Raw genomic sequence first — 27,988 nt, forward strand, 5'->3', positions numbered from 1 at the left:
TTATGACTCTTTTGGGGACAAGACATAGAAAGCAAATTTAGCTTACTCAAGGGAAAAAAGGAAAGAATTATATGATTACAGCTGTATTCTGGAAATTGCAGAATCAGGACCTGCAGGACAAAAGACAACCGGGCAGCAGTGTTATCTGTCCATCACTTGTCTTTACTTCTCTCTGTCTATCTCTGTCTCCATTTGTGTGTCTTTCTCTCCAGTCACTCCTGTCCCAGACCAGCTTTCTCTACCCTTCAGTCCATATTCAGGGGCATGTTCTGGTGGAGCGGGGAGGGGAGAGGGGATACTGAATGGGAGAGTAGAATGAAAAGTTAGACAGTGGCTCATGGAGGAGTCCAGAGCTGCCAGCTGAGAACTCTTGCACGCAGACTGGAACTTCATAAAAGCCAGTCCATGCAAGCCTTCCCAGGACGGAGAACAAGGTCAACTGGCCACAGTTCAGCCTGTAATGGCAAAGTGAGGGCCAGTTATTTCCAAAGGAGCAGGAAACAAAAAGTGCCTGATATCGAAGAGGGGGGAGGATTCCCATTGGAGGGGCCACCTGACAGAAGTGTCCCCAGAGCTAAGGGAGGGAGGGCGACCTTACACCAGAGGGACAAAAAGGAGCAGAAGCATGCATCCCCTTCTGAGCACCTGCTCGTCTCAGCCAGTGAGTCTTGCTCAGAGTGAAGTGCAACAGAAAGAAGAAGAAAGTCCTTTCAGTTTGAGTCTTAACATGTACACGTACAGCCACATCTCATTTTCCCAGAAGTCCAGGCCCATGAGCTCTGTAGTCAAAGGTGCATGGAAGAGAGTCCTCAGAGGTCCTGTGGGGCTGCCCATGTGGGAGTGAGCTCACCACAGTCACGGCCCAGCTTCCAGCTGGCCCACACAGCGTGCAGCAAGGCTTAGTAACAAATAAACGAACTTACCTCTTTCCTGGATTCAACAAGCCAGGGGCCTGGAGAAGGATACGATGGGCAGGTACACCTCTGAGGTCCTTTTGATGGGGATGTGAACCATACCTCGATTTGTCAAGTTGTGGGCTGGATTCTGAAATGACTAATATCACACACACACACACACACACACACACACACACACACACACACGCTTTGTCCCCTTACTGTATGATTTTCCGAAACTGGGCAGAACTAATTCACATGTTCACGATGTCACCATGTTAGGGATGCTCCCAGTGGCCACTAGCTGAATGTGGGGGCAGGAAAAATGCTTATCCACCCTCTAGATTATTCCAGTTTCAGAGGCAGAGGGGTCAACTGGGTATTCACAACTAATTTTATTTATCCATTAAATGGTTTTATATTTGCTTTGCAAGAATTCTTCCCATCTATGTTTTGACTGGAGCAAGGATTGGGTAGCGTGGGTCAAGGGAGGTGGGTTGTAAGGCCACCTGTTTCAAGAGGCTCTGAAACTACCCCACTCTCCTTTGGGGTGAGTCTCTGGGTGGGTGGTCTCATTTAATTTTCTTCTAAATACACCACTCACTTCCCTCATCTCATCTCATCTCATCTCATCTCATCCCTTTGAGGTGGGGCAGCCAAGTTTCTGTTAATATAAGCCAGAAAAGAAGACGGTAGGGCTTCTGTGCTTTAAAATGAGAGGTGTTCGGGCTCTGTGTTTCATTATTCCTTTCTTCAAGCCTGGGCTTTTTTTTTTTTTTTTTTTTCACAGAGAGGAAGAGAGAGGGATAGAGTGTCAGAAACATCGATGAAAGAGAAACATCAATCAGCTGCCTCCTGCACACTCCCCACGGGGGATGTGCCCTCAACCAAGGCACATGCCCATGACCGGAACCGAACCTGGGACCTTCCAGTCCGCAGGCCGATGCTCTTTCCACTGAGCCAAACCAGTCAGGGCCAGCCTGGGCTTTTGAGTGTAAGCCTAGCTCATAGTGCCCAGCACCCCAGAGCCCGTGTGAATGGACAAACTAGATACACTCAGTACTCACAGAGAGTCATTTGTGAGACCGGAAGATGGATCTGGGTTCAGATCCAGTTAAAAACAAGAGCTTGTATTTATTGAGCCCAGACTCTGTGCTAAGCATTTTTCATGGATGATGTCATCTAATCCTTCCACATCCATCCTCATAAATAGAGATTGTCATCCCCATTTAACAGAAGAGCAGGCTAATGTTCAGAGAGATTAATAATTAAGTCACACGCCTTTTAAGTGACGGAGCCAGCATTCCAATCCAAGCAGTTTGAATTCAGAGCCAATACTTCACACTCTCATCACTTAGCTGGGTGTTTGGGGGAGTTACTTAACTTGTCTAGGCTTTAGTGTCCTGGTCTACCAGTAAAAGCATGGTTATAATAGTACCTACATTGAGGACATCAGATGGGATAGAGTCTGCAGCAGCCAGCACACAGGAAGCAATGGCAGCAATTACGTGACGCTTTGTCAGGGACAAACATCCCAGACCCACCCCGGATGAAATTTCCTTGAACCCTGTGCAGGTATCCAGGACTATGTGGTCCTCAGCCCTGAGATCTCTCCGGGGATGGACCTTGACCTGCAAAGTCTCCGAAAGTGAGAAGGAGGTTCCTATTAGATGCAGTAGGGGGCCTTTAGTCCAGCCGGGTGACCAATGCACCTGCTTCATGCTCTCTCTGACCAAGCTCCGCTGGGCTGGGAGGGGACCCCCTGCTCAGCACTCAGAGGGATCCACTTGGGATGGCTTGTGTGATGCTGGTAGTGGGTGGTCCTTCTAGCTGGAATGTTCCTGAGAACAGATGGGGCTCTCAGAGTTGTTCGAAGGTGGCAGCTTGATGTATATTAACTGGCAAACTGCTCATTGTGTAGGGGCGGCCCGGAAGAAGGCCTGCAGCTGTGAGTGGGCGAAGGGGACCACAGAGGGGAAGTTGGCATGCGGGATGGCACAGTGTAGGCGGAGGCAAGGGCAGAGCTGTGGGTGGGCTGTGCTCAGGAGGTGAAGAGGTGAACCCGGCTCAGCTCAGAGCCCGCTTGGCCCAGGCTCCTCACCAAGGGAAGCATATTGGATAACATTGGCTTAATTGATCTCATAGAAACAGCATCGTGGGAGCCTGGAATTAGAGTGAGATGCTGTGCAAGGCCTTGCAGCTCCTACGGTGCGACCTGCAGACAGACACTGAGGCCAAGAGAAGGGAAGAGGCTAGTCTGAGTGGCACAGAATGTCTTTGTCCTAATGGTCGGTTACAGGCAGTCTCTCTATAAATAAATCCAAGTATTCAGACTTTGTTTTTAACTTTTAAAAGTATGATGATCGACTCAAAAGAAGTTTAGAAAGAAAAGAAAAACATCATCCTATAGCCCACTTATGATCATTTTGTGCTTTTGTTTTCAGCCTTAAAAATATTTTTATGGATCTGCAATCTTTAAAGAGAAAATTCTGCTTTCTCATCTAATAGTGTGATATTTTCTCACTCTAATCATCAGAGCTGTTACAAAAAATCCCACAAACCTCATGCTTTATAGTTGGACAGTAAATCAATGTTCAAAATGACACAGACTTGAACTCATGAAATGTGACCAGCCTGAACTTAGTTAAGGCTTTCTTGATGACAGCTTCATGTCTGTCTAGTGTCCCTCTTGTCCTATTGGGAAGGACCGTGCTTTGCCAAAAGATAATTTGAAGCCAAAATGAGAAGCAGGACTGGGTAGGAAACTGCCTAGGCTTGCCTAGAACCCCAAACATTACCGATGTTTATGGTCTGCAAGAACAGTGGTTCTCATCTGTGGTGCACATTGAAATCACTCGGGGACTTTAAAAAATATTATGCCTAGACCCGATGCCCAGGGATCCTGATTTCATTGTTCCGGGATGGGACCCCGGCATAGGCATTTCCCCCCAAAACTTTCCAGGATTCTAATATGCAGCCAAGATGGGGAACACTGATGTAACAAGCCAAATCCTAGAAAGATCCTCACCACATGTCACATAGAAGATTTAGAACTCTATCCAATAGCAGAGTAGAGACTTCTGTCATTTGTATAGTGTGACAGCTACAATTTGCATAGAACATGCTATTAACATTATTTGGCAAAATGGGGCTTAGAATAATGCTTGTTTGATGGGAAGGGAATGAAGGTGATCAGAGGGAGGTCTGGGAATGTGTTTTGAAAGGGAGGGTGGTGACATAGAAGATGTATTCCTGACCCACAAGAGGGCTTTGATGGCTCTCTGATCCTGAGGCTCATCAGTAGTTAAAAGACCTGGGTTGGCATTGCCAAGTGAACTATTTCCACAGTGTCCATCTCAGCTGGACCTGTCATGGATGCCTGGGCATCCCTCATGTCCCTCATGAACTAGACTCCTCCAGCCCAGAACCTGCAGAACCTTCCAGGGAGCTGGGGAAGTGTGCTGTTGGCACCACAGCTCGGGCCCACAGTGTCTGTCTGTGGTCAGTGAGCAAGTAATGACAGTCACCTCTGGCTTCTTTCATCTCTCTTCAGTTCAGCTTTTAAAAATTGTCTCAAAGGTTTTCCTTCTCTCTGGTTTGGAAAGTTTTGCCATGACTGATTGGGCATATTCAACATAGCTAATCAATACTGTCTGCTCTGGGCTTCTTAGATTCTCTGTGTCTTTAGGCTGCCTGCCTGCCTTGAGGGACCGAAGAAGGAAAAGGAAATTAATTCAATTCAGCAAACGTTGACTGGAGCAAGACTTGGGTCGCATGGGTCATGAACTGTGGTTGGCAGCAGAGCCTCGTAGACAAGTGAGGCCCAATCTTTGTCTTCCCTAATTAAGTCGTGTGTCAGACTGTGATAGGTTCCATCTCTGATAGACACGGAGGCAATTTATTCATTCCAAGGGCTCAGGAGCCTCTGCACTGAGGAGTGGGTATTTGAGCTGCACTTACAAGGAAGTTGCTCCAGAAATCTACTATTGTATAATAAGCCACTCCAAAACTTAGTGGCTTAAAACAACGATTGATCATTTCTCTCAGTTCTGTGGGATGACTAGACCCTCCAGGAAGTTCTCACTTGGGGTTTCCTATGGGGTTGCAGTTAGGTTGCAGCTTGGGCTGGGGTCATCCAAAAGGTCATCTGGGCTCGGCATCCAAGCTTCATCACTCCCCTGTGGCACCTGGTCAGGGATGGTGGGAAGAGCCTGGGCTGACAGAGTATCTCTTTTTTATTGTTGCTGGAATATTTTACAATAAACCGAGATCTCTTATTACTTCATTCACCCTTTTACATCTAACAAACTTTGTATTTAAAATATTTCTTACATCATCTCAGTGTAATTACGGACCCAATGGAATTAGAGATTTCACTCTTTGGATTCCAGTCCACAGTTGAGTTTGCCCAGTTGTATAAAAGCTAACTTGTCCAATCCAGGATCCAAAGTGCATTCATTAATTGCATTGGGTGGTTATGTCTTCAAAGTCTCTCAATCTGAAACAGTTCCTCTTTTCAAAGCCATTGAATTACTGAAAAAGTGAAATGAGTTAGTTGTTCAGCAGAATGAGTCACATTCTGAATTTGGCTGCTTCCTCACAGTGTCACTGAACTTGTTTCTCTAGCCCTTGAAATTTCTTTATCTGGAGATTAATTTGAAAGGCCTGATTAGGATCAATCTTTGTGGGGGCAAGCACAGTTCATAGGGTGTACTTTGTGCTCTGGGTAAAGCTTTGTGCTTCAAGTGGCCATGGTTGCAAACTGGCTGCTTATTAGAATCTGCTGTGACACTTAAAAAAAATCTCTGTGATGAGGCTGAACCCCAGACCTTTCAAATCATAATTGTGAGGATGGGTCCCAGGCACATTTTTTGTTAAGGCTCCCCAGGTGAGTCCCAAGTGCATGTGAGGTGCCATCCACTGTATGTCTCATCTAGCAAGGGGTCCATACATTGGTAATCCCATTCTTAGTGATCTCACCCATTCTTAGTGATCTCATTAATGGAACAGTAGTGGTCAGGTGGTGGCAGCCTTGTCTCTCCGTGTGAAGTTTCCCATTAACATACCGTCTGATCGCTTCCTCCACAGGTGATTTCACCTGAACCACAGGGGACTGCAAAAAGATGATTTTCTAATTCTACATTCCATTCACATTTTTTAAAGCTATTATTATCTATAAAAAAGAAATTTCCCGTATCCCCCTGGGCTATGTGGTTACCTCAAAATACAATCCAACTAAAGCAAGATACATGATTATCTTAATCAGGAAGAATGGTTGAAAGAAAAAGATGTCTTTTTCTGAGACCATTTGAAGGAGATGAAGGCTGAAGATGTAAGCATCCTTTGAGGTGAAGGTCAGAAGAGAGGGCTGGGAATTCACTATCAAGGGAGGCAGGAATAGAATAGAAGTCTGAAGTATGTGCTGCTGGGAGTGTGGCAGGAAGTTCATTATCAAGGATTGGAATGCCCAGTAGCCAAGGGATTAGAGTGTGGATTTGAGTTGGAACCAGTGGTGGCAAATTCCTACAGCCAAGTTCAGCAGCAGAAAAGGATTCACCCCTGTCTGGCCAGCATTGGAGTTGGCAAGGTGGGTCCTGAAGGACAAGGGGTGAGGGAATCAGGGTGCAGGCAAGACCATCGCTACAGGAATATCATGATTTGTGTGTGTGTATGTATCGCTTCCTCTGCCTAGACCTCACATTTCCTGGCCAACTCCTGGTTATCCTTCAGGCCTCATGCCATAGGCTACCTCATCCAGAGCCACCCCTGTCTTTTCAGCTGATAAAGCCCCTGTCTGACTGAGGAACCTTTTTTTCTGCTCCCACAGCTCCTACGTTGTCCCATCACAGCTCATATCAGCAGCACTGCAAGTGTTTATTTGGTTGTGTCCCTGCTTGGACTGTAAGTTCTATCAGCCGTGGGCAAACTACGGCCCACAGGCTGGATCCGGCTGTTCTATCCGGTTCTCTTGCTCTCCCCTCCACTCCTTTACTTTGAATTTATATTAGTTCACACAAACACTCCATCCATGCTTTTGTTCCGGCCCTCCGGTCCAGTTTAAGAACCCACTGTGGCCCTCGAGTCAAAAAGTTTGCCCACCCCTGTCTAGCTGAAGTCTGCAGAGGTGTGATGTGGGCTGTGCAGAGGTCGCTATTGAGAAGTGGCAGTGGTACCAGAAGGACAACTTGTAAACCCCAGACATCATTATTGATCTTGTAGCTGAGGGTGACATCACACACAGAAACCCATGCTTTCACACTTTAAAACCGGGATAGGATTGTGTAGCCCCTTCTGGAGTTTCCAACATCCGAGGAATAAAACCCTGCTGTGGTCTGAATGGTTGTGTCCCCAATACCCCATTCATATGCTAACATTTCAGGGCCTGGTGTAATGGTATTGGGAAGTGGGGCCTTTGGAAGGTGCTTTGGTGGAGCCCCCCCCAAATATGATTTATGTCCTTATAAACGAGACCCCACAACAAGAAGTCTGAATTCAGAAGAAGACACTCACTCAGCCATATTGGCACCTCATCTTAGACTTCCAGCCTCCAGAACTGTAAGAGATAAACTTCTATTGTTTATAAGCTACCGAGTCCATGGTATTTTGTTAAAGCGGCCCTTACTAAGACCCAGGAGGATCTATGATCTGCTCCCTCTGTCACCCTCACTCACCCTGCTCCAGCCTCAATGGCTCCTTGCTTTCTCTCCAGCACTCTACATAGGAGCCACCATAAAGCTTGGCACCTGCTGCTCCCCCAGCTTGGACCTCCTTCCCACAGATATCAGCCCATCTCCCACACTTCATCAAGTCTCTTCTCCAATGCTATATTCTCCTTCCTGACCACACCGCCTCTCTCCTTCACAGCACCTACCACCACTATGTCACATCTTTAGTTTCTCTTTGCTTGCATTCTGTCTCCCCACTAGAACATAGCTGCCATGATGGTGGGACTTGTTCTTGCTCACCACTGGCTTCTCAGCACCAAGAACATTTGCCTGATTTGAAGTAGATGTTCAACATTTATTTTTTTTTTGCATATGCCTAGGCACTTGCGAATGGGGTGTGTGCTTGTCTGCATCTGCTGCACCCCTTGCCCCTCACAGGATGAGGCACTAAGCCCCAAACAGAGAGGCAAAGCCAGGGCTGGAAGCAGCACCAACCATCCTCTGCACAGAGAAAAGAGCCCAGGGCATGTCATGGGTGAAATGAAAAACAAACAAACAAACGAACAAACAAAACACCACAGGAGGCATGAGATACCTGTGAGATTCCGGAAGTGCTATTGCCCAAGGGCAGCGGACCTGATGCGTTCTCTCAGCCAGCACACAGAGCCCTGGTGTGGTCTAGATCCTGAGCTGAACCCAAGCACAGACTCACCTGGAGGAAGACATAACCCTCTACTGAAGGAAACCACAGAATAGAGGGGGCTCTGAGGAATTAGCAAGTAAAAGGAGGGGTGACTGGTGCTAGAGGCTGGAGGGTACAGTGGTTAGGATGAGGCATTTGAAGCCTGACTGAGAGACTCAGATTCTCGCTCTGCAGCACACAAGCAAATTACTTCTTTTTGTCTTGGTTTCCCCATCTGTGAAATGGAGATAATGATAATGCCTATCTCATCCTGGCTGGTGTGGCCCAGTTGGTTGGAGTATCATCCCGTATACTAAAAGGTTGTGAGTTTGATCCACGGTCAGGGCACATACTGAAGGCAACCTGCATCAATGTTTCTCTCTCTCTCTTCCTCTCCCTCTCTAAAATTAATAAGCATATCTTCAGGTGAGGATTAAAAATAATAATAATGCCTATCTCATAGAATTGTGAAGATTAAATGAGTGAGGGTATGTGTGTGTGTGTGTGTGTGTGTGTGTGTGTGTGTGTGTGTATTTATATACACATATACAATAGTCCTCCTTTATCTATGGAGGGAAATGTTCCAAGACCCTCGGTGGCTACCTGAAACCACAGACAATACCAAACCCTACCACATACATTCTGTTTTTTTCCTATACATTTGTACCTTGACAAAATTTAATTTATAAATTAGGCACAGTGAGCGATTAACAAAACTAATAAACATAGAACAATTATAACAGTATACTATAATTAAAATTAAATGAAGGTGGTGTCTCAAAATATCTTATTGTACTGTACTCACATTTTCATTTAAAGAAAGCACTTTAAGGTTTCTCTTTGGCATATCCGAATTGCCAGTATCAGTGCTCTTGCACTTTGGGGCCATTATTAAGTAAAATAGAGGTACCTGAACACAGGCACTGCAATACCATGGCAGGCGATCTGATAACCGAGACAGCTGCTACATGACTCCAGTAGGTATGCTGAACAGAGCGATGATTCATGTTCTGGGTGGATGGTGGGAGATTTCACCACACTACTCAGAACAATGTGCAATTTAAAACTTGTGAATTGTTTATTTCTGGAATTTTCTATTTAATATTACAGACCACGGTTGACTAATGGTAACAAACCACAGAAAATGAAACTGCAGATAAGGAGGGCTACTATATATCTTAGAACAGTGATTGAGGCATAGCAAATACTTTATAAATGTCGGCTGTCACTTATTATTGTGAGAGACCTGTATATGGAGATAATGAGATCACAAAGTGAGGAGGGCCAATGCTCCCTGGGATATGGGAAGAGACAGAAAAGGCTCACAGAGTGGGCTGTGGAGATGCAGCAGGAGAGGTGAGTGAACTGGCCACCTGGGGAGGGGCGCTGTGAGGGATATGCTGAGCACTTGCTGGTACAGGGAACATCAGTTCTGAGGAGACAAGGGTGAGATAAAATTTACTGGCAGGAGCAGAAAGTCTGACCGAGCCCTAGCCGGTTTGGCTTAGTGAATAGAGCATCGGCCTGTGGACTGAAGGGTCCTCGGCTCAATTCCAATCAAGGGCACGTACCTTGGTTGCAGGCTGGACCCTTGGCTCTGGTCAGGCCCCTGCAGGAGGCAACTAACCGATGTGTCTCTTTCACATTGATGTTTCTCTCTCTTTTCTCTCCTCCTCCCTTCCACTCCCTCTAAAAATCAATGGAAAAATATCCTCTGGTGAGGACTGACCAAAAGAAGAAGGAGGAGGAGAAAAAGGAGGAGGAGGAGGGGGAGGGGGAGGAGGTCTAGGAGGAGGAGGAGGTCTGGTGGGAAGCAAGAGTGCAGGACTTAGTGACAGCCTCAAGGAGGCCTCCCTTTGGGATCCTGCTTGCAGCTTCCAGCCTGTCCAGGGAAGTGGCCACAGGATGGCTCCATGTCTCCATAATAAGCCAGGGCCATGTACAGGCTGACTGTGTTTTTTTAAAGAAGAAATACGATTTGCTGGTGCTGGAGAAGACATTAGTTTTCTTATGTGGGCAGCATGAGTCATCCAGGAACAAAGCGAGAAACCTAAGTGCACTTCCCACAGCCTCTGTGTGTCACTCTGGGCCTGCCCTGGGCTGGTCATCACTTCAGGCAGCTCAGATCCTCTGCCCCATGGAAGGTCCAGTGTTGGCCTGGCCCCTTGGAGCTGCAGAAACCCAGTCCTAGACCTTCTGGGTCCATACCAAACCTAAGCCTGTTTGCAAGCCCAAAAAGAGAAGGGAAAAAAAACACCTGACTCCTCCTTCTCTGGGTTGGGGTTCTTCTCATATGACCTTGGGTATGTCCCACGATTCCTCAGCTCTTTAGACTTCTCATCTGAAAATGGGGTGCAGGGCCCCCACATCAGGTGAGGATAAATGTGACAGCACAATCAGGACATATACCTACAAGGATGGGCTCTGTACACCTTAGTTCTGCCCCTCCCAGCAGGTGGAGAGCTCAAAGAAGACAGTGTCTCTTCTGCTGTCCTTCCCTGAAGCTCCCAGCCCAGCCCTTTCCCCTCTGAACCTCCTTAAAGGATCTGTAAGAAGAGGCACTCGACTCAGTTATTATCTTCCAGCATGGATAGTTTAAAATTCTAAGACTGAGGCAAGAACACATTTGCCTCAAGGTAACATAAGGGGTGTGTTTGGGCCTGACTAGAGAGTTAAATGGGTCGTTAATGGTGCATAATGGAGTAATAGCTCCCAGCAGGTGCTAAATCAATCTGGTGTTGGTTCCAATGGACAGGCAGTACTATTTGGATTGACAGTGTGGTTCTTTATTTAGGGTTGAATCACAGGGGTGGGGGGTGGGGAAGCTGAAGACAGAAATGAGAAGGGCCCTTCCCCAAGCTTGGCTGAGGCTTCATCAGCCCCTGTGGGAAGAAGAGGGGAGGATAGCAGCTGGGACTGAGAGCAGGCTGTTTGTACTCAGTTAGAAGCAGGGAGGCAGAGGAATGCCCTACCTTGAGAGCTGCCTAAAATATCAGCCTTCTGTCAGGCCCTGGTCAAATCCAGCCCCCTCTAAGAAGTATACAGCCTGGCCTTTTGGAACAAACAAGGGTTTTGAACTAAGACTCTGGTCCTGATTCCATTTCTCGCTGGCTGTGTAACGTTGGTCAAGTTACTGCTCCTTTCACTTGTAAAATCAGGGTAATAGCAATTCCATTCCTCACAGAGTTGTGTATATTAATTGAGATAAGGGAAGTACCTTGCACATAGTAGCTACTCAACAAATGGCAACTGTATACAGCCTCTCTAGAACCCCCCTGGTTCGAGAATCTCTTCTCAACTTACATAGCAGTTGCTCTGTGCCAATCAAGAAGTTCAGGACTGTTCATGGATCTGCCTTCTTCTCCTAGTGAATTCTGAGCTTCTCCGGAGTGAGGATTGCTTCAAATCCATATCTGATTCCTAGTGTGCCTGGCACAGAGTAGGTGTTCAATTAAAGCATCCGGACTCAAATGGAAGACAAACTCCAAAAGAAGAAATTGCATTTCTCTCCTTGCCAGCCTTCCTCGTCAGCCTAGCTTCCTGGCTCCTACCGGCCAGCCAGGTGCCAGTAAGCACGTGAGTGTGCAAGCCTGGCCCTTGGCACTGACAGCCTAAAATATCAGAACTGGGGACAAAACTGGGCAGCGGGAGAGAGGCGGCCCAGGCACCACATGCCCAGGGGCCCATCTTCTGTCTATTTGGCAGTATAGCCCGAGGTAAAACAATCTGCCAGCCAGACCCTGTTCAGGCCACCTTGGCTGTTCTCATCATTTGTAATAGAAGCCTCCAGCAGAACATCACAGTTAATTGCAAAGAAGGGTGAGTCACGTTAAGCTGCCTGAGAGGAAAGGGCACTCATGAAAGGACAGAAAGACCGGCCAGAAGGCTACAGAAGGCCAGCTCTGGTGAGGAGCCACAGGGCTTTGGGGGAGCAGGAAAGGGAACCATAACCATACCCGCTCTGCCCCCACGATGTGTCATGGACAATACACAGGTGCTCAATCGTTCTTCACATATCTCACATTATTATTATTTTTGACATTTTAAAAATACAAGATTTTAAAAATAACAAGACAGATATCTGTACACCTGATTATTTAATCCCGTGACAGTGCATAGAGGGAGCAATGTCAGCCTCATCTACAGATGGGAAAGCCGAGACCTGGAGATTCTGTGGTCTGTCCACCAAAACTTTTACGTAAAACTTCTCAGGGCCGAAAGACCATAGGAAGAGGCTGACAACTCCCTCATGATATCAAGAGTTTATTAAGGGGACTTACACACAAGGCTTGTCTCAGGAGGTGACAAGACGACTTGGATGTCCCACACGCTGTCCCACAGGCACCAGGGGTTATACAGGACAGGGCAGGATGGATAGGGGTACTGGCGTGTGACTGACCCCAGATAATGGGAAAATGCCTTTCATACTTGCCTGGGATAGGTGACAGCCTGTTCCAAGAACAATACCAGCCAGCACGCTGTGGGGCACAGGGGAGGGGTGACCAGATCATCTCTGAGAGGATTTTCAAGAAGCAGTCTCTGTTCTGGCCTGGATCTAACTGTGCGGTCGGGCAGCAGTCGCATCATGAAATCATCTCTCCTTCACAAAAGCCAATGCTCTGTTCTCCTCACTGTGGTCTGGTCAAATCTTCCCACCAGTGCAGGAATGATCTCGGGCATCCCTGACATTCATCATCCAGCTCGGTTTGACCGCTTCTGGCAATGAGGTCTCACCACCTTGCAGAAACAATTCTATTGAATACCTAGCACTTATGTACTAGTAAGTGTATGTATATGTCAGCACTATTCAATGCCCATTACAAACATTGACTTGTAACCCTAAAATGGCCCCAGGAGGTAGGTACCGTTATTTCCTTCACTTTACAGATGAGAAGAGAACATTTAAGAAACATGCCAAGTGCACACAACTGTTAAGTAATAGATCTGGGACTTGACTCAGGTGGCTGCCCCCTGAGGTCATGCTCTGGTCCACTTTCCTGAGGGCCTTCCTCGGGCAGCCCCCTTTGCTGCTGAGCTGCTCTGTTCAAAAGGTTTTCCTTATTATGGGCCAAGTCTGCTGCCCTAGAACTTCTACCTGTGGGTTTTAGTTCTGTCTGATGCAGAAAAAATTCCACCTCCTCTTGGACATGACAATGCTCTAGCTAGCTGCCCACTCCACTCTTCCTCCACCTGAATCTTCTCTTGCTGGGTTCTGACTTCACTTCACCTTCTGGAGTAAATGTGCCTCAGTGGAGGGTGCAGAGATGTCCCAACATTCCAGGCATCACTGAATAAGTCTCCAGATTGGATGAGCTTATCAGGAGTCACATCACCCTGTTGGCTCTTGAGTCATTTTCTGTTGAACATGGTGAGTCAGAGGCTCCACATCCCACTGGCTTAGCATTGCTTCGCCAGGAGGCTCAGTTCAGCTTCTGAGTCTGTACACAAGAGCTTCCAGACTCTTGGGGGTCCATGCCCTTTTTGGGCTCCCCAGTTGTCCTGGGGGCTCTACTCAGGGTATCCTCATAGGTGAGGCCAAATGAGAGCAGAATGATGATTCACAGCAGGGACCAGGTGTCACCCGAGGGTTGTGGTTGACATCTGAAGTGATGCTCCCCTTCACCTGAAGGCTACACAGGAGATGGGTTAGGCCAATGGTCGGCAAACTCATTAGTCAACAGAGCCAAATATCAACAGTACAATGATTGAAATTTCTTTTGAGAGACAAATTTTTTAAACTTAAACTTCTTCTAACTCCACTTCTTCAAAATAGACTCGCCCAGGCCATGGTATTTTGTGGAAGAGCCACACTCAAGGGGCCAAAGAGCCGCATGTGGCTCGCAAGCCGTGGTTTGCCGACCACTGGGTTAGGCCCATTGTAGATGATGTGAAGGTGCCACTTATGGGAATAAGGAGGATGGATTGAAAGCTGTCAGATCTGGCTCCTCAGCACTTACTCAAATGTGGCTACCAAAGCAGTTCTTCTCTCAGCCCATTTACTAAGCAGCGACATCTTAGGGGAGAAAAAAGGGGGAAGTAAAAAGTACAAATTTTGGGTTTCTTGGCAACTTGATTCTTTATTGTGTTGCTTATGATAAAGAATCAAAATAATGCCATGGAAGGGAGTCATCTTGGTTTTGGCCAAGTCCTAAAACATGACCTAAGCAAAAAAGGAAATTTGTTGGGAAGTTATCAGGAAGCTCATGGAAGTAATAGGGAGTCCAAAGATAGCCTGGAAGCAGGACAGGAGGCACTTGACCATCAGAGTGCTGCATCTTTGCGATACTCTGCTCACCTTTCAAAGCCCCAGGGGAGAGACTGATTGGTTGGGCCTTGGTCACAGGCATACCTCCTAGGCTGTTCTACAGTGACAGAGGAGGGATCTGACCAAGGGAGTCTCCTGAAATGGAGGCAAAACACTCCAATATGCCACACAATGTGTGTGGGGGAGTAACTCCCCAAAAGGACACTGGAGTATTTTATTTTTAGACAGGAAAATAATGCTGGATAGGCAAGGTGAACATACATGTAAAACAACAAACGTCTACCCCATCTATAAAAACCAGAGCTCAAATCATTAGTGATTTAAACATAAAAGAAGGAAAAACCAGGACCCCCTTCTTTGAAGGCATAGAGGTTTGGTGTTAGGAGAACACAGCCATCTTCTGCAGGCATTGGAAGATGTTTCATCCCGTCCTGAGGGAAACTAGATGAGATCTTCCAATGCAGCAAAGAAGTTCAAACAAATCCAGTGTCTTATCAAAGCAAAGGTCCATATCCTTCTACAGTTACTTGATCCAAAAAGTCATGGGATGTAGCCCATCTAAAAGCATTGCTATGAAAGATAAATTAGATGCTGTGGTGCTCTGAATGCAATAAGTGTATTGTTTCATTAGTTGTTGTTTCCAGTGTATAGACAGCTTCTTTCCCTATGTCTGCTCTAAACCAGGAGTCCTTGTTTGAGATTATGGAAAGATATGGCAGTTCTGGAGGACTGAGTTTGGGCCAATTTTTTAGGTTATAACAGGGCAAACTCCAGCCAGGAAACAATGAAAAACAACAATGACACGGGAAATGGGCAGGAGCAGCTATTTGGAATGTCCTTATGTGGGACTCTGTCTCTTTATAGATTACTAGAGGCCCAGTGCACGAAATTCATGCAGGGTGTGTGTGTGTGTGTGTGTGTGTGTGTGTGTGTGTGTGTACCTCAGCCCAGCCTCTACCCTCTCCAATCTGGGACCCCTCGAGGGATGTCTGACTGCCCTCTCACAATCCAGGACTGCTGGCTCCCAACCACTCGCCTGCCTGCCTGCCTGATTGCTCCTAACCACTTCTGCCTGCCAGCCTGATCACCCCCTAATCACTCCCCTGCCAGCCTGATTAATGCCTAACTGCTCCCCTGGGTGGATTCTGGGCCCAGAAGGCCTTACTTAACCCTTACTGTGCCAGCAAAGCAGCCTGTGCTGTGGGGTTGCTCCTGCTTGTCTGGCTGGCAGCATTTGGCAGTCGAGGCTCTCACTCCTCCTTCAGTCTCAGCCAGCTATGGGTTAGGGCTCACTTCCAATTGTTTCAGATTTGTCAGGGCTCTGCTTTAACCATCTCTGCCCTTAAGGGGGCGGCTGCGCAGGGCCTCCCTTGAGAGCCTGCAGCCCTCCCAAGGCTGAGCCAGGTGGTTGGCTGTGAGCCAGGGATTCCAGGCTTGGGTCCCTCTGCCCTTGTTCTCAGTTCTCAGTTCTTCTATGGCCCCAGCAGCCCGCAGAGGGCCTGGCCCAGATGCAGAACAGGCAGTGCTGTCAGCCTCATGCTTCTGCTGTTGTCCAACACCCACCTGGATGAGACCGAATCCCCCTGAGCCCAGAGTCGTGACAGGCTTTGTGCAGCTCTGCGCAGGCGGGGCTATAGTTCTTGTCTTTTTAGGGGCCACCAGAGGGCTGGGGAGTGTGGGAAAGGGTTGCGTAGGTTGGGCCAGGAGCTTGGGAGGAGCTGCAAAGTGGATCTTGGCAAGTGGAGTGACTCAGGCATCTCTGGGCTGAGAAAACAGTCCAGAAGCAGAGGAGGCCCCACAGGAGGGACAAGGCTTCAATTTCCAGCTGGGGACATCCGCAGCTCCCTGAGACCCCATTGTCCCTGAGAACTGTGGGGCGTTTTTCAGAGGCTCTTGTAGGAACTGCAATCTGCCTTTCATTTGATGGATTTATATTTGCTTTGTTCACTTCCCTTTGTTTCCCCAGAGTAGCTTCTGGTGTAAATGTTTCTTTTGAATCATTTTCAATAATGCTAAAGAGGGAAGGCATCCTCCCGCCCCTTCCATTCTATCTTGATGACTTCTAAGATGGAGAGACAGGCAGCAACACCTTCCCCCCAGAGAGGGTGGCGGCAAGAATGAGCTGCAGGCGGGAGGGAGAGGATTACTGAGCCCCTTTTAAGTGTCAGGAGCTCCATGTACATGGATCAGATTTCATTCTCACCGCAACCCCACAAATAATAAGCTTGACTATTCCCATTTCATTTCTTTAGATGAGTCAACACTGAGTCTCAGAGAAGTTGAGTTACTTGGATTACCGCCAGCAGGTAAGTGGCAGAGCCAGGATTAGAATTTAGGTCTGACCCAAAGCCTCTCTTGCCTCCATGGTGCCTCTGGGCTCAAAGGGGAGAAGCAGGGCTGCTCCACCTCTCAGGTTCAGAGTCAACTGCCCCAGAGCCACTCCTTTTCTTACCCCCTGGAGGATCATGGGTCCATGGGCTGGTCCCCTTTTAGGTGTATGAGTGAGTATCCTCAGCAGTAAGATACACCCATGGGAGAAAGAAGAGGAAACAAAGTGAGCCTGGAGAACCCGACCCACCTACACAGATAGGCCCTTGGCTGGACTCTGGGAAGGACACACATGCTGGAAAATTGTCAGTGGGCAAAGGGTGTTACAATTGGGCCAGGAAATTATGTCCAGGTCCACCTGCAGGGGAGAGTATTGTCCAAGAAACCCCATGCAGGTGGGTTTAAATGTGGTCAATATCCCCAGTCACTCTGTGGCTGTCTGCCTAGCCAAGCCATGGGGTCTGAAGGTCTGGGATTCACTGAGTAACACCATCCTGGGATGCCAGAACTGGAGGGTCCCCTGAGGTTATCCCATTGAGCCTCTTTATGTGGTAACACATGGAGAAGTGAAGTTGCACAGCTCTTTCATCATCCAGCAGTTGTCCTATGGTGACCAGCCCAGTGCTCTGTTCCCTCCTCAGTGGCTGTCACCAGCTTGGGTATCAGCCACATCAGAATCACCTGGTTTTGGCCCAGAATCTCCAGGAAGGGGCCAGGAATCCACATATTAAGAATTGCCATAAGGCAATTCTTATGCCCATTAAAGTTGAGCCTGTTGGCTAGGCCAGTGGTCAGCAAACTCATTAGTCAACAGAGCCAAATATCAACAGTACAACGATGGAAATTTCTTTTGAGAGCCAAATTTTTTAAACTTAAACTTCTTCTAATGCCACTTCTTCAAAATAGACTCGCCCAGGCCGTGGTATTTTGTCGAAGAGCCACAGTCAAGGGGCCAAAGAGCCACATGTGGCTTGCGAGCTGCAGTTTGCCGACCACTGTCATATACTACCCTTTACCTCTTTGCACACAATATGCCACAATTGCCTAATCCTCACAGCTTCCAACTACACGGTAACATTTAGTCTAGTCCAGTGGTCGGCAAACTCATTAGTCAACAGAGTGGCAAACCACTAGGCCATGCAAATGAGCTTACACAAACTTCAGTGATTAAGATGTTTTACCAAGCAGAGCTAAGGGACTGGATTCAGCCTGACTTGACTCACCTTCCTCTGGTGCTGTCCCGTAGATAAGTAGACTGGATGAGGTATGAAAGGTTAAGAAGTGGGGGTCATCCTTAGAGGGGTCTGTACTTTCCAGTTCAACATAGTCTCCTGTTCAGTCCACATCAGTCCTTTGGGTCCCCAGGTCCCCAGTCTGGAAACCTAAAGTTTGCCCCTTCATGGTGAAATGGCGAAGACCTCGCCAAAGAGTCCAAAGAACAGGATGTTAGTCTAGTTCTGATGCTAACTGTAGAACCTGCAGGAGTAAGACGTCCCCATACTGGGCCTCCTTCCCCTCCCTGGTATAATGAGAGGTTGTACCCTCTTGCATTCAGAGCCTCGTGATTCACGATGATAGACTCGTCTGAATCACTGGTTTCCTCCACACCTATTCAGGACCTGGAACATAGTAGGTGCTTCATAGCAGTTTATTACTAGAAAAACATTAATTTGGAGGTTCAAGCATTGTGGGAGTTTGTTTTGGTTAGAGACTGACTCTGGCCACAGACATATAAGAATGAAAGTTGTTCTGGGAGACTTGTTACATGAACAGCTTTCTTTTTTTTTTTTTTTTAATTTGTCTTTATTATTGAAAGCATTACAGATATCCCTTTTATTTCCCACTGACCCACTCCACCCCGCACCTGCCCCTCCCAGGCCTTCACCACACTATTGTGTAAGTCCATGATTTCTTGAATTTTTCCTAGTCTCCATACCAAACTAAAAGAGTGGCTTCCTTGCTCAGTAAAATGATAATGATGGTTTTAAACTGCTCTCTTCCCCTGTTAAAAAAGCTTTGTCCCCATCATTTAGAATGAGAAAACAAAACAAACAAAACAAAACAAATCAGGTCAGCATTCTAGCCTGTCAAGCTGCTTCTGGAGAGGCCCATTGATTTCATTAGCTTTGCTGGCACACCTTCTCTAGTAAATGATTCTGAGTTAGCGTGACCCTGAGGTAGGGTCTCTAGTTTGGTGCTTACTCTGTTACTAATGAGGTCGATGACGATGACGATATTTTCCAACGTGGACATATTGCTTCTAAAGGGCTCTGACTCAAGCAGTGGAGGCCTGCTTGCTTCTTTCACTCTGGGATCTCTCTGTCCCGGGTCCTGTCGGCACTATGAGCAAGCATGCGAAGAGACATCTCTGATGTTTTCGTGAGATGAAGGATAATACATTTTTGATTCACAAAAACTCCTGGAATATAGGAGCCAGAAGGACCCTGCACCCAGCACCTTTATTTTACCGACGAAGAAACTGAGGCCCAGAGAGGGGACTTGCCCACAGGTGGTGACTGGGAGCTGTGCCTCAGCAAAGCCTCCTCTTTCTTTCCTGTAAAACTGTCCAGTAGGAGCCACTTTGGCCTGACAGAGAAGAACATGCCCCCAGTCTCAGGGGCAGGCAGCATGCTCTATAAAAAGGCTGATCTGGGAGTTTACCCTGCCCCTGGTTATCATCGCTGGCGTGGCTTTGCATGCCACTCACAGGGCTCTAGGCCAGTGGTCGGCAAACTCATTAGTCAACAGAGCCAAATATCAACAGTACAATGATTGAAATTTCTTTTGAGAGCCAAATTTTTTAAACTTAAACTTCTTCTAATGCCACTTCTTCAAAATAGACTCGTCTAGGCCGTGGTATTTTGTGGAAGAGCCACAGTCAAGGGGCCAAAGAGCCGCATGTGGCTCGCGAGCTGCAGTTTGCCGACCACTGCTCTAGACAGTGTCTCCACAGCAGGCCAGGAAAAGGGCAGGGCAAGCCCTTGGAGGAGTAGGAATATGGGAAGTTCCTGAGAGAGTGTGTAAAGGAGATGAGCCTGAGGAAACTGAGGATGTGTGGAAGGTGGGGGAAGGACTGAGAAAGCCCTCTTTCCAGGCTCCTCTACCCGCAGAACAGCACTTTTGACAGATTTTCCTTATTTGTCTCTGAAAGGGGTTTCAGATTATTTAAGATGGACTCAAGTGGTTGCCAAGGCAACAGTGTTACCATCATCACTGCCATGGAAACCCTTTCTGTGGCACAATATAAATATTTTCCTTTAAGAATGAGACGAGGAGTTGAGTGGGTGACAAGTTATTTTCTAAGGCTCACGGGCAGTAGCTAGAGTCTGCAGTGGATAGGAGGAAGGAAAGGATCAAATTAGCTCAGATAATACATAGTTAACACAACATGCTGTTTTTATTTGTTTGCTTTTAGATATAAGAGACAAAAACATTGATGGGAGAGGCAAAAAATGTCAACAAAAATAGTCCATAGTCTGAAGCAGAGAGAGGTAAGAACTTTCCTTTTTTAAATAAATTTATTTTTTTATTGATTTCAGAGAGGAAGGGTGAGGGAAAGAGAGATAGAAACATCAATGATGAGAGAGAATCATTGATCAGCTGCCTCCTGCACACCCCACACTGGGGATTGAACCTACAACCTGGGCATGGGCCCTGACCGGGAATCAAACGTGACCTCCCGGTTCATAGATCAATGCTCAACCACTGAGCCACACCAACAGGGCTATTGGTAGGAGCATTCATGGAGGGACTAGCCCTGAACTTCCCATTTTTTTGTTTTTCTTACGGATGATCTACAGGACTGGATTCTTGGAAAAAGTGGTAAAGACTTTTTAAAGGGTTTCCAAAGCCTCCTCTTCTTCCTCAAACCTCCTCCAGCAAAGGACGAAGCTGTGAGAGTCAAGAGTACCCTAGACTTCTGCGAGCGGCAGTTCAGGTAGTGACCACAGAGAAGGGACATTGTTTGGCTGCATGTACTAGGTCAGAAACTAGAGCCAAAAAAATGTTTCTTACTTTTGCTACCTTGCTCATGTCCCTACACCCACAAGGTGTTGTAGCCACAACATTGCTGCACTCAGCTTTCTCAGGAGAAATTCCTGTCACCCAGGTGTGGAGATAGGACCAGATGCCCTCTGAAGGAACTTCCAATGCGACATTCTAGGATTCCCTGATTCCTACTCTCAAGAGTGTATGGTTCTAAGAGTCAATGGTTCTGTATACAAAGATGCTCTGATTTTATTATTCTAAGAGCCTGTTACTTTAATTGAGAGGCAAACGAACCCCGAGGGCAGCAGCTGGGGGGCGGGGCTGGCTGGAGGAACTGGTCACCCCTGTGCTGCTGTGCTGGCTTGTGTATTATCCCTCCCAGGGCCTAGAGCACTGATGTCAAGGCCTCCGCCTGGCTCTCCTCCAGGTGGTTTCTGCTTTGGGAGTTTTGCTGGCTTAGGTAACTGGTCAGGGAGCTGATGATGAAACAGGCTCACAGAAGGCACAGCTGGGCTACAGCAATGACATGGCCCAGAAGCAGCCAGCAACATCCCTCTTGAACACTGGTCGACTGGACTGCATTTCTTTGCCACGGGCTATTGGTAGGAGCATTCATGGAGGGCCTAGACCTGCATCCTCACCTTGCAAGTCCACTCCAGAGGGAGAGGGGAGGGAGAGGAGGGCTTTGCCTGGAAGCTTACACTATAGCAAGATGATGAATTTGGCCTGGGAGACTGAGAAGGTTCCGAATTCCAGTGACCTCCAGTTCTTGGGGGTTGTGTCTGGAGCACTCTCAGCTGTGTGATGCTGGCTGCTGGCCTGGCCTGGGTCGGGGAGGGGGGGTGCTTCAGTCCTCTCAACCTGTTCCCTGTTCTGCAGTGGGGGGAACAGCACAATGGGAGGAACAAACCATCAATCTGTGAAATGATCCCAGGTTTAGGAATGGAGCATGTACACCTATTTAAAAATTTTCAGGATGCCAAGGAATCCTCTTCATTGCAAGAGGGAGGGAGTGCTGGAATATTTTGAAGAAATACCACCTCCTTCATGACACAGTAAAATAAAGGAACCTGTCTGTTCTGGGTCAGGACCAGTTAAGATTTTATTTTAAAGAAATCATCAGGTATATTCAAGGATGATGGGTTCTGGGAAATTTTTGTTTGTTTTTTTCCCCTCAATGAAAACAGCTTTATTGATGGTTTAGTTTATATGATTAACATACTCTTTGGAATAATTTTAACAATGTTATAGAAATGTAAGAAGGACTTTTAAAAATCACTTAAAATTTTCACCCAGAGATGATCTCATTAACCATTTGTTGGCATATACATAAATGTTACACATCTCCATATCTATGTACCACTTGACATACATCAAACTACCTCATGCATGCTGTTTTTATTTTGGGAAATTTAAAAAATATGCAACCTGTTACGATCTCAGCTTCCTGCTTCCCTTCTACATCCCTCTTCACTGGCTTCCTCCCTCCTCCCCACTGCAGGTAACCCATGACAACCACTTTGGATACCAGGCCCTGGACTGGAGGCCAAGGAGGCAGGGGAAAATATGAAAAAATATATTCCAGAAATATCTCCAAGTCTTATGATTCAGATATAATTCCTTTTTATTAGTTTGGTCCCTGGTGATATGTTGTTTGCTTATTTGTTTTCCTTCTGTTTAATTTAATTGTGTTTTTTATTGGTCACTTAGAAAAATGTCATTGGATATATGGTCATTATATCTCATGGACTCTTGCTTCTATTTTATCAGATTCCAAGGAGAGAGACTGTTAGGTGGAAGGGTATGTGGATTATGTAGATTTTTTATTTTAAAAGATAGAGCAAAGTTGTTCTAAAAGATAGAGCAAAGTTGATTCCAAAAGTTGTCACATTTCTATTTATAATCTGGGGTTGTCATAAGTAGTAGCTGTTTTCCTTCTCTTTAATTTTTTGCCATTCTGTGAAGCTAAAATGATACCTCTTATTCTTTTAAGTGTTAATTTCTCTGATTTTTAAGAGTGCTGTACATATTTTCATATGTCCTTTGGCCACTTTGTATTTCTGTAAATCTATTTTTAGATTTGGCCTTTTCTTCTCTATATTTTTTTTTAACTTTTAATTTGAAATAACTTTAAACTTACACAAGATAGTTACATGATATCACTGAGGACATTAATCCTGATCACTTGGCCAACGTGGCATCTCTCAGGTTTCTCCACTGCAAACTTATTCTTTTCCTCCAAGGTAAGGGTTTCTCTTGATCTCTGTTTAGCCACAGTGCCCAGCTCTCAAGTCAAACCTAGATATTGCAGATGACACATGAGAAATCCCTCAATGCCAGTTGTAGACACAGGCCAGTCATGGATGGGCAATGATCTTACAAAGTCTACTAGCTTCTCTGTTCAATTTTATAATGGCTGACACTTTTTGAGGGCTTACTATGTGCCATAAGGAGCCTATGATGTCTTTTTGTTGCTGTTGTTCAATTAAGTCTGTCTCAATAGCAGTGCTATTTTTTCAGTAATTAATTTTTTTAAATCAAAGTTAGTCTTCATAACTTGAAAGTCAAATGAAACTAAAAGGCTCATAGTGAAAACACAAGTCCCTCACTCATTTTTTGCAACCCTCCCTGTGTCCATTACTATCCTTTTGGCAAAATGTAGGCACAGCAAAGAACTGGAAACCTGTGGCCAATTGGATTTTTAAAACGGAAACTTGTCACATGAGTTCTAAAAACATTGAGCCACAGATAAAAAGAAAGCAATTAGGGACTTAATTCTTTTCTCCCAGAAAGCTTCTTGACACCTACATAAATTTGTCTACTTGTTTTCAGGGTAATAATTTCTCTAGACAAAAATCCATGAGGTGGTAGACTTTAACAACCAAAAGATATATTGTCATATTGACAAATGGAGTGAGGGGGGAGGGCAAGAGGGGAAGAACAAAATGTGGTAAGGTATTGGAAGGATGGGAGCCAAGGAAGCAATGAGAGATTACATAGACGAGAGGAATGAAGAATTCAGGACTACCTTTATTCCTTAAATATCTCCTACTTTCCATTCTTAACATTATTGTCTTGATTTATACTTACATTGTTTTACTCCTGGATTGTAACAATGGTTTCCCTACTGGGAGGTGTCCCTCCTTTCTCTGTTGGCTCCCACTAATGCATCACCCATATGGTTATGTCCGTTGTTTAAAGTAATTTATCAGCTCCTGCTGCCCTCAGGATGAGGTCCACGTCACTCCCATGACATACAAGGCCCTTTGTTTCCTGGCCCCATGAAACCATGTGAGAATTTTGTATATTAGGGTAGAGAATGTTTTTCTAGCCATGAGATAATATCTAGAAAACTTAAAATTCATCTCTATAATTGTTTTTTGTAACTGCATGAAAAAAAAAAGCCATAAATAAAGTCAAAGACTAACTGGAAAAGCTTTTTGTAATATGCATAACAAAGGGCTAATTTTCTTATATAAAGAGTCACAACAATGGATTTATAATCCAGTAGAAAAATGGGCAAAGGACATAAACAGATAGTTCACATAAAAGAAAATACAAAGGACATTTAGATGATTTGAAACACACTCAACTTTATTTACAATTAAAAAAAAGGTATAAATTAAATATTTGGAGATTTCATCTTCACCTAGATTGGCAAAAACAAACTGGTTTGGCAAGGGTGTGGTGAAATAAGCATTATATTACATTGTTGGTAGGGATGTAGATTAATACAATTTTTTAGAGGACAATTTGCCAGTATCTATGAAAATTGAAAATATGCATTTTTTTGATCTGGCATTTGTATCTCTAGGTGCACCTTATATCTAGAACAGTGGTTGGCAAACTCATTAGTCAACAGAGCCAAATATCAACAGTACAATGATTGAAATTTCTTTTGAGAGCCAAATTTTTTAAACTTAAACTTCTTCTAATGCCACTTCTTTAAAATAGACTCGCCCAGGCCGTGGTATTTTGTGGAAGAGCCACACTCAAGGGGCCAAAGAGCCGCATGTGGCTCGCGAGGTGCAGTTTGCCGACCACTGATCTAGAAGTATACATTTAGATGCACCAGGATATCTATTGCATTTATTAACAAACTAGAGGCCTGGTGCATGAAATTCATGCATGGGGGCGGGGGGGGGGGTGAGTCCCCTCAGCCCGCCTGCACCCTCTCCAATTCTGGACCCCTCCGGGGATGTCCGACTGTGTGTTTAGGCCTGATCCTGGGTATCGGGCCTAAACAGGAAGTCGGATATCCCTCTCACAATCTGGGACCACTGGCTCCTAACTGCTCACCTGCCTGCCTGCCTGATCGCCCCCAACTGCCCTCCCCACTGGCCTGGTCACCCCTTACTGCCCCCTCTGCCGGCCTGCCGCCCCTAACTGCCCCCCCACCAGCCTGGTCGCCCCTTACTGCCCCCCCTGCTAGGCTGGTTGCCCCCAACTTCCCCCCCCCCGCCGGCCTGGTCGTCCCTCACTGTCCCCCCCTGCCGGCCTGGTCACCCCCAACTGCCCCCCCCTGCGGGCCTGGTCACCCCACGCAGTCTGCTGTTCGGTTGTTTGGTCACCCCTCCCTAACCCCCCTGCCGTCCTGGTTGCCCCATGCAGCCTGCTGCTCAGTCATTTGGTCGCCCCTCACTAACCTCCTGCTGGCCTGGTCGCCCCATGCATACTGCTGCTCGGTCGTTTGGTCACCCCTCATTAATCCCCCCTTGCAGTCCTGGTCACCCCACGCAGCCCGCTGCTTGGTCATTTGGTCGCCCCTTACTAACCCCACTGCCGGCCTGGTTGCCCAAGCAGCCTGTTCAGTTGTCCATTTGGTTGTGATGGTCGCTTAGGCTTTTAAATATATAGATATTGAGTGGATGGTGTATAGAAAGCACTGTGCTAAGTGCTAGAGATATAATGGTGAGGGAAAAAGACAAGGCCCCTGCTCTCAGGAAACTTGCAATCTCTGGACACAGAGATATCAGTTACATAGTTGTGTTACCCAGGTGAGGGCCATGGGGGTCTACTAGAGCAGTGGTCAGCAAACTCATTAGTCAACAGAGCCAAATATCAACAGTACAACGATTGAAATTTCTTTTGAGAGCCAAATTTTTTTAAATTTAAACTTCTTCTAACGCCACTTCTTCAAAATAGACTGGTCCAGGCTGTGGTATTTTGTGGAAGAGCCACAGTCAAGGGGCCAAAGAGCTGCATGTGGCTCGTGAGCCACAGTTTGCCGACCACTGTACTAGAGTATGCCTAAAAGGAAAATGACAGGAAAATCCTGTGTAGGAGATATTGCCACTAGGAACTGCATTCAGAGGGTTGGAGTTTGAAGGGAAACAATGTAAATAACCACAAGGCAAATTGTCGATTGTGATAGTTCAACATAACACAGGGGATTTAAATAACTCACATTCTTATTGTCCACCCTTTTCTACCGTGTCCAAGCAGTAGGGGGAAGGAAGAGAGGGCACTTAGCTTCTTTGAGCTTCAATTTCACTATCTGTAAAACCGGAATTATAGCACCCTGTAAGGTTATTGTAAGGGTTAGATAACACAATGAATGTGTTCCTACCTGGAGGGGCAGGGCAAGAGACTGACTTGTTTATCCAAAAGTGAGGCAGTATAACTGATTAAGAGTTAAGAACTCATCCTGTCCTTAAACAAAACCACATTTAAACCATCCAACCAGGAGAAAGCTTTTCTTTCAAGATTTCAAGAAGAAAATTAATAGCATTTTTTGATAAACCCAGTGTTAAATAGTAAATTAATTCTCATTGTGTTAGAATAATAGGATCTTAGAGCTAAAAGCCTAGAAAAAAAAAAAAAAGCAACATAGGGAGCAAGTTCAGGGACTTGCCTCAGGTACACCCATTAGTGTATGGGGTGTTCTTTCTCCATTATTGTCTGTTTTTCCTCATAGCTAGCTGAAATCCTTCTGCCTGACATTTTTTTCTTTGTTAAGAGTATCTAGTCACCATCTTGTGACCCTACTATGTTCAGGCACTAGAAAGGGCTGGGAGCTGGAATAAGATCAATATCATGCATGCATCCTGCCCTTAAAGGCTTTAAACTTACTGGGACAAGATGCCAACATGGGGACAATTAGGGATCCGTCCAGCACTGTGGGTAATAAGGTGTTTTCTTATGTGGCATGGGAAAATATTTGATTAGAAGTCACTTGGGCTTCTCTGTACAGAAAGTCAATGCCTCATTGTAATTTCAGGTGTTATTTGGCTTCTGGTCACACTATTTCCCCGAGACATCTTCAGACAAATTTCTAAATATTAGGCCACCTCACTGAGGAGCTTAGGGCAGGATCTGGACACTTTTAGGGCATAATACAATGTCTAGAACACAGCAAGTTCTTAATGAGTGCTTCTTGGTTTGGGATTGGAGGGGTTTAATGCCTTTAACAATTGTCTTCCTCAGAAGTAACCAAGGTCTTTTATATTTATAATCTACTAGAGGCCAGTGCACAAAATTCATGCATGGGGATTGGGGGAGGGGGTGTCCCTCAACCCGGCCTGCACCCTCTCCAATCTGGGACCCCTCAGGGGATGTCTGACATCCCTCTCACAATCTGGGACTGCTGGCTCCTAACCGTTTGCCTGCCTGCCAGCCTGATAGCCCCCTAACTGCTCCCCTGCTAGCCTGATTGATGCCTAACTGCTCTCCTGCCAGCCCGATCGCCCCCAACTGCCCTCCCCTGCTTTCCCAGTTGCCCCCAACTGTACTCCCCTGCCGCCTGGTTGCCCCCAACTGCCTTCCCCTGCTGGCCTGGTCACCCCCAACTGCCCTCCCCTGCTGGCCTGGTCGCCCCCAACTCCCTCCCCTGCCAGCATGGTTGCCCCCAACTGCCCTCCCCTGCAGGCCTGGTCGCCCCTAACTGTCCTCCCCTGCTGGCCCGATCACCCACAACTGCCCTCCCCTGTCGGCCATCTTGTGGTGGCCATCTTGTGATGACGTCACACGAGGGCGTCACGCGGCGCCACCTAAGCTTTTATTATATAGGATTCCTAAGTGTTCTCTAGTCAGAATTACCCTACAGCCCAGAAGGCTTTTAGTTCACAATCTCTTCCTGGGATGACAAAGTAGGATTGGAGGAAAAGTAGAGTGAGTTGCACAGAGGCTGTAGATAAGAGGGAGAGGGCCAGGGGAGAGGTCCTTG

The 27,988-nt window shown here is 46.5% G+C and overlaps 1 protein-coding gene across 3 annotated transcripts in view; it reads left to right on the forward strand.

Annotated features, from left to right (window-relative positions):
- The window catches only part of LOC308241907 (uncharacterized protein), a 71,978-nt gene that overhangs the window by 14,775 nt on the left and 29,215 nt on the right, over positions 1 to 27,988 (forward strand). The window contains exons 2-3 of one of the 3 annotated variants that reach the window (XR_013959905.1): positions 16,761 to 16,814; positions 20,252 to 20,327. The exons of 1 other annotated variant lie outside the window; for it this stretch is intronic. The gene's annotated coding sequence lies outside the window, so the exon portion shown is untranslated. The remainder of the gene's footprint in view (positions 1 to 16,760; positions 16,815 to 20,251; positions 20,328 to 27,988) is intronic. One more of the 3 variants, XR_013959906.1, reaches the window with a different exon arrangement.

The sequence above is a fragment of the Plecotus auritus genome (assembly GCF_963455305.1).
Source record: "Plecotus auritus genome assembly, chromosome: 2".
Classification (NCBI taxonomy): domain Eukaryota; kingdom Metazoa; phylum Chordata; class Mammalia; order Chiroptera; family Vespertilionidae; genus Plecotus; species Plecotus auritus.